Consider the following 7,500-nt stretch of genomic DNA (forward strand, 5'->3'; position numbering starts at 1 on the left):
CGGCGAAACCACATGCAATACCTCCATCTATGCGAATCTGACAACACTACGTCCGCCATGTCGAGCGCACCACAAAACACAGCGCCATCTGTAGGTCTCCCGCAGCATGACGTCCTGCAACGACGATACCGCCATCTATGAGACGCCAAGCCGACTAAGACAGCGATGGGCCCACAGTGCCCATCTTTCGACCCCACCCACAAAGCCTGCGTCCTCTGTCGACCACAGCACCCCAACGCCAGCGCCTCTGCCGCACGAAATCGTCGACCGGCAATCACTCCACCGGCGCCCCACCCCAACCGCCGAACTCGCAACTCCAGCGGATGAACGGCGGACTTTTCCCGCAGTCGCAATGTGCAATCCACCCCTATAACTTGCGTTTCATGAAGAGTTATGTCCAATATGCGACATTCCCGCTGTCCCTATACATGAGCTGCGAGCTGTACCAGTTACGAGCTAGAGACGCGATCGCGTTGCTCTCTGTACGAATGCCGATGCTGAGCGGTCAGCTAGGAGGCGCTCCATCCATGTCGGTACCGGTGGGCGTTGCACTCGCAGTCGCAAAAACGTACGGCAAGTATATTACTCGGAAGAGTTTATGACAGTCCAAGCCCCCCTGCGTGGGGAGCGTCTTTCTAGGCCATGACCCACCGGAAGGGCGCAGCGTCCCCCACCCCAGACATGTGACGTCACACTATCGGTATTGACGACTCGACTCATTGCTTATAATCATTTGCCATACACCGGTGGAAGCTGCCGAGACGAGTAGCTACATAGCGCGCTCGCCGTGGCACTAATGTACAGAGATACAACAGTTTCGACTGGAACCGGATTAAACGTATACACGGCGCTGATTAGTAATAGATAGACCCATCAGAATACAGATAATATATACAACTGTCCGTATACATGCTGAAAGACTCTGCTCACAATCACAACCACACGTCAGCCACACACTCTTATCACGCACTACTCTCCGCCTGTAACACGCACACAGACAATATGTAAGCACCAGCGTGGAACAACACCCAGTGCATCCTCTCCGCCACATGAGACAATCCACACTGTCATAACCAGACTGGGAGGTCCACTCAGAAAACGGAATATCCCACCCTCCCGACAACCACCATTGCTCAGCTAAGCCACCAACACCCACACATGTCCTACACAGGGGTGCACCCAACATCACAATACTGCCTCCTCTCACAGCACACAAACAATGGCAGGAATGAAAGACACAGGTCTCCCACAAGCATGGAATCGGAGCGCCGCCTGTCATGAGCCAAAGGTGTATCCTGACGTGGCAAATCAGATGATGCCGCAGGCATCCACTTACTATAATCACAATCAACAAACCGACCGGCCGCCCCCCCCCCCCCCATTACACCTTTCCTTACAACAATGTGTACCTTAACCTAAACTATACTGTACCTTAACCTAAACTATACTGTACCTTAACCTAACCTATACGGTACCTTAACCTAACCTATACAGTACCTTAACCTAACCTATATTGTACCTTAACCTAACCTATATTGCGCCTTAACCTAACCTCTATTGTAACTTAACCTAACCTATATTGCTCCTTAACCTAACCTATATTGCACCTTAACCTAACCTATATTGCGCCTTAACCTAACCTATATTGCGCCTTAACCTAACCTATATTGCGCCTTAACCTAACCTATATTGCGCCTTAACCTAACCTATATTGCGCCTTAACCTAACCTATATTGCGCCTTAACCTAACCTATATTGCGCCTTAACCTAACCTATATTGCGCCTTAACCTAACCTATATTGCGCCTTAACCTAACCTATATTGCGCCTTAACCTAACCTATATTGCGCCTTAACCTAACCTATATTGCGCCTTAACCTAACCTACATTGCGCCTTAACCTAACCTATATTGCGCCTTAACCTAACCTATATTGCGCCTTAACCTAACCTATATTGCGCCTTAACCTAACCTATATTGCGCCTTAACCTAACCTATATTGCGCCTTAACCTAACCTACATTGCGCCTTAACCTAACCTACATTGCGCCTTAACCTAACCTACATTGCGCCTTAACCTAACCTATATTGCGCCTTAACCTAACCTATATTGCGCCTTAACCTAACCTATGTTGCGCCTTAACCTAACCTATGTTGCGCCTTAACCTAACCTATGTTGCGCCTTAACCTAACCTATGTTGCGCCTTAACCTAACCTATGTTGCGCCTTAACCTAACCTATGTTGCGCCTTAACCTAACCTATGTTGCGCCGTAACCTAACCTATGTTGCGCCGTAACCTAACCTATGTTGCGCCTTAACCTAACCTATGTTGCGCCTTAACCTAACCTATGTTGCGCCTTAACCTAACCTATGTTGCGCCGTAACCTAACCTATGTTGCGCCGTAACCTAACCTATGTTGCGCCGTAACCTAACCTATGTTGCGCCGTAACCTAACCTATGTTGCGCCGTAACCTAACCTATGTTGCGCCGTAACCTAACCTATGTTGCGCCGTAACCTAACCTATGTTGCGCCGTAACCTAACCTATGTTGCGCCGTAACCTAACCTATGTTGCGCCGTAACCTAACCTATGTTGCGCCGTAACCTAACCTATGTTGCGCCGTAACCTAACCTATGTTGCGCCGTAACCTAACCTATGTTGCGCCGTAACCTAACCTATGTTGCGCCGTAACCTAACCTATGTTGCGCCGTAACCTAACCTATGTTGCGCCGTAACCTAACCTATGTTGCGCCGTAACCTAACCTATATCGTATCTTAACCTAACCTATATCGTATCTTAACCTAACCTATATCGTATCTTAACCTAACCTATATCGTATCTTAACCTAACCTATATCGTATCTTAACCTAACCTATATCGTACCTTAACCTAACCTATATTGCCCCTTAACATAACCCATATTGCGCTGTAACCCAACACACGTTGGGCCTTAACCCAACACACGTTGGGCCTTAACCCAACACACGTTGGGCCTTAACCCAACACACGTTGGGCCTTAACCCAACACACGTTGGGCCTTAACCCAACACACGTTGGGCCTTAACCCAACACACGTTGGGCCTTAACCCAACACACGTTGGGCCTTAACCCAACACACGTTGGGCCTTAACCCAACACACGTTGGGCCTTAACCCAACACACGTTGGGCCTTAACCCAACACACGTTGGGCCTTAACCTGCTCTGTAATTGTCATACGACGCGTTAAATTAGTGTAGTGTTGCCTAACTGCAACCCCCGCAATATAGTTTGCTACTCGCACTGCCCGGTCCCCAGTGTATCGCTTCATGTTAAACACCTTGCAGCTATACACTGTAATGTGGATGGCAGCAGGACGTACATGCTCAATGCCCTTTGCAGTTGTTCATTGGCATTCGCAGTTGTTCATTGGCATTCGCATGGCGAAGCACTTAGCCTACGCTGTGGTATGGCCTGTGTCAACTGTCCGCTGATATTGTACGTCCAAATCACACACTGTACTGCACATTGGTCCTCATGTACTGAATGATACATCGTGGTACATGTGACCGTACAACGACTGCGCCAACAACGGCGAACCATGCGGTCCAAATGTTGTGCACGCAGCTACGTGTCGTCTCCCTATAAGAGCTGGATTGCAGTGTGGTATGCCCTGGATGGCGATCAGCATGAGCCGTCTGTTGATGTAGTGGCGCGTGTTGTCAGACGTTGTCGTCTCTTCTCACACACCGTGATAGCATGGTGCACTGCGTTCCACATCTGCGACATGCGACAGAGGCCGGTTGACAGTCGTTCGCGCAATGGACATCGCATACGTACGGGGGCCACCTTCCACGTGTTTGCGAAGCGTGCACATGTTGTTGCGTGTATGTGGGCAGACATAGTGTGTCGTGACACCTGACACAGGCATGCAACAATCGTTGAATTTGCAAATGGCGATGGACGCCTACGTTTGCTGGTGACGTTACGCAAATGAACAACTGGTAAACCGTTGTGGTGCGGTTGTTCTCGCTAGAGGTGAATCAGTGATGGCGACGATCGGTTGAGCTACCAACCGGTTGTTTCAGCGATACCCACCATGCCCACGAACGTGAATGGCATGTGGGTGTGAAGCGATACGCGGCGGTGGCTGGGTGGGACCGGCCCCGGCCGGTGAGGGGGGGCCTCCCGGCGTGCTGGCCGCGCGGTGCGTGGGCGCACGCGCTACAGCCGGCTGGTGGGGGCGGCCACTGGCAGGCGCGCCGGCCGACGGAGGCGGCAGGCGGCGCAGCTGCGCGCCGGCGCACCCTGCACGCGGCGCCGTGCGGCCAAAGTAGGTCCTCGCGGGCCCGGTGCGAAGCGCGGTGGACATCTGCAGTGTGCTGGTCCGATTGAGGACTGTGTGCGCTGAGGATGCGCCGCCGCCCGGCGCTCGGCGCCGCGACGCCGTCTGCTGCTCGGTCGCCTCTGCGGTTCTCGCAGGTGGTTTGTATCGCAGCTGTGCGGACGTGTTGGCGCGTGCGCTGTGCTGGGAGAGTTCGCTTCGGCACCCAAGTGGGGCTTTTGTCCTTCTGTGGCGCTGGCGTTGGAGCTGCCGGTCACCGTAGGTGGCGCGTGTTGTCTCCCGCCGGCAATGCCACGACAGCACGCTCCCGGGCCTCTGTCGGCAGCGGCAAGCTCAGTTGGGAGCACGGGTGGTCGCACCTAAAGCGTCTACTCGCCAAACTCCGGGCGATTGCGCCTCTCTCGAACCCGACCAAGTACTTAGGACGGCGCTGCGCGCCGCCGGGACCTGAGAGGGTTTCGAGGTGTATGGTGCAGGGGAGCTCAGCCTCCTCCTGTTTGCAGAATAATTGAGCGGACGCTTGCGTGTTCGCGCGGGCCCCCGGGACACACTCCCGGGCGGCCGGCTGCTCAGCTCTAGTTGACGCAGCTCCCTGGTTGATCCTGCCAGTAGTCATATGCTTGTCTCAAAGATTAAGACATGCATGTCTCAGTACAAGCCGCATTAAGGTGAAACCGCGAATGGCTCATTAAATCAGTTATGGTTCCTTAGATCGTACCCACGTTACTTGGATAACTGTGGTAATTCTAGAGCTAATACATGCAAACAGAGTCCCGACCAGAGATGGAAGGGACGCTTTTATTAGATCAAAACCAATCGGTCGGCTCGTCCGGTCCGTTTGCCTTGGTGACTCTGAATAACTTTGGGCTGATCGCACGGTCCTCGTACCGGCGACGCATCTTTCAAATGTCTGCCTTACCAACTGTCGATGGTAGGTTCTGCGCCTACCATGGTTGTAACGGGTAACGGGGAATCAGGGTTCGATTCCGGAGAGGGAGCCTGAGAAACGGCTACCACATCCAAGGAAGGCAGCAGGCGCGCAAATTACCCACTCCCGGCACGGGGAGGTAGTGACGAAAAATAACGATACGGGACTCATCCGAGGCCCCGTAATCGGAATGAGTACACTTTAAATCCTTTAACGAGTATCTATTGGAGGGCAAGTCTGGTGCCAGCAGCTGCGGTAATTCCAGCTCCAATAGCGTATATTAAAGTTGTTGCGGTTAAAAAGCTCGTAGTTGGATTTGTGTCCCACGCTGTTGGTTCACCGCCCGTCGGTGTTTAACTGGCATGTATCGTGGGACGTCCTGCCGGTGGGGCGAGCTGAAGGCGTGCGACGCGCCTCGTGCGTGCTCGTGCGTCCCGAGGCGGACCCCGTTGCAATCCTACCAGGGTGCTCTTGAGTGAGTGTCTCGGTGGGCCGGCACGTTTACTTTGAACAAATTAGAGTGCTTAAAGCAGGCAAGCCCGCCTGAATACTGTGTGCATGGAATAATGGAATAGGACCTCGGTTCTATTTTGTTGGTTTTCGGAACCCGAGGTAATGATTAATAGGGACAGGCGGGGGCATTCGTATTGCGACGTTAGAGGTGAAATTCTTGGATCGTCGCAAGACGAACAGAAGCGAAAGCATTTGCCAAGTATGTTTTCATTAATCAAGAACGAAAGTTAGAGGTTCGAAGGCGATCAGATACCGCCCTAGTTCTAACCATAAACGATGCCAGCCAGCGATCCGCCGCAGTTCCTCCGATGACTCGGCGGGCAGCCTCCGGGAAACCAAAGCTTTTGGGTTCCGGGGGAAGTATGGTTGCAAAGCTGAAACTTAAAGGAATTGACGGAAGGGCACCACCAGGAGTGGAGCCTGCGGCTTAATTTGACTCAACACGGGAAACCTCACCAGGCCCGGACACCGGAAGGATTGACAGATTGATAGCTCTTTCTTGATTCGGTGGGTGGTGGTGCATGGCCGTTCTTAGTTGGTGGAGCGATTTGTCTGGTTAATTCCGATAACGAACGAGACTCTAGCCTGCTAACTAGTCGCGTGACATCCTTCGTGCTGTCAGCGATTACTTTTCTTCTTAGAGGGACAGGCGGCTTCTAGCCGCACGAGATTGAGCAATAACAGGTCTGTGATGCCCTTAGATGTTCTGGGCCGCACGCGCGCTACACTGAAGGAATCAGCGTGTCTTCCTAGGCCGAAAGGTCGGGGTAACCCGCTGAACCTCCTTCGTGCTAGGGATTGGGGCTTGCAATTGTTCCCCATGAACGAGGAATTCCCAGTAAGCGCGAGTCATAAGCTCGCGTTGATTACGTCCCTGCCCTTTGTACACACCGCCCGTCGCTACTACCGATTGAATGATTTAGTGAGGTCTTCGGACTGGTACGCGGCATTGACTCTGTCGTTGCCGATGCTACCGGAAAGATGACCAAACTTGATCATTTAGAGGAAGTAAAAGTCGTAACAAGGTTTCCGTAGGTGAACCTGCGGAAGGATCATTACCGACTAGACTGCATGTCTTTCGATGTGCGTGTCGTGTCGCGCAACACGCTACCTGTACGGCTCGCAGTAGCCGTGCGCCGCGTGCGGAACCACGCGTGCTTCTCAAAACTAACGCCAATGTTGTGTGGTACGAGCGCTGAAGCGCTGGAGCGGCTGGCCTGCGGCACCTGGCGCCTGGCGCCGGTTTTGAATGACTTTCGCCCGACTGCCTGTCCGCTCCGGTGTGGAGCCGTACGACGCCCATCGGCCGTGAGGCCGTTGGACACAGAACGCTTGAACAGGGGCCGCCACACGCCTACGTCCCGCCTATGCAACTGTCTTGAAAGAGACGGTGGAAACTAAGAAAAGATCACCCAGGACGGTGGATCACTCGGCTCGTGGGTCGATGAAGAACGCAGCAAATTGCGCGTCGACATGTGAACTGCAGGACACATGAACATCGACGTTTCGAACGCACATTGCGGTCCATGGATTCCGTTCCCGGGCCACGTCTGGCTGAGGGTCGGCTACGTATACTGAAGCGCGCGGCGTTTGCCCCGCTTCGCAGACCTGGGAGCGTCGCGGCCGCCTGTGGGGCCGGCCGCGCCTCCTTAAACGTGCGATGCGCGCCCGTCGCCTGGCGGTTCGCATACCGGTACTTACTCGGTAGCGTGCACAGCCGGCTGGCGGTGTGGCGTG

At 53.4% G+C, this 7,500-nt stretch overlaps 2 non-coding genes across 2 annotated transcripts; both read left to right on the forward strand.

Moving 5' to 3' along the window:
* The first annotated feature begins 4,911 nt into the window (after positions 1-4,911).
* Positions 4,912-6,821, forward strand: LOC126434302 (small subunit ribosomal RNA). Its single transcript, XR_007579123.1, has one exon. It is a non-coding gene; the product is annotated as a small subunit ribosomal RNA (ribosomal RNA).
* A 351-nt stretch (positions 6,822-7,172) lies between these two features.
* On the forward strand, positions 7,173-7,327 carry LOC126434259 (5.8S ribosomal RNA). The gene has a single exon (XR_007579084.1). It is a non-coding gene; the product is annotated as a 5.8S ribosomal RNA (ribosomal RNA).
* The last annotated feature ends 173 nt before the right edge of the window (positions 7,328-7,500 follow it).

Source organism: Schistocerca serialis, unplaced genomic scaffold (assembly GCF_023864345.2).
Source record: "Schistocerca serialis cubense isolate TAMUIC-IGC-003099 unplaced genomic scaffold, iqSchSeri2.2 HiC_scaffold_1185, whole genome shotgun sequence".
NCBI lineage: Eukaryota > Metazoa > Arthropoda > Insecta > Orthoptera > Acrididae > Schistocerca > Schistocerca serialis.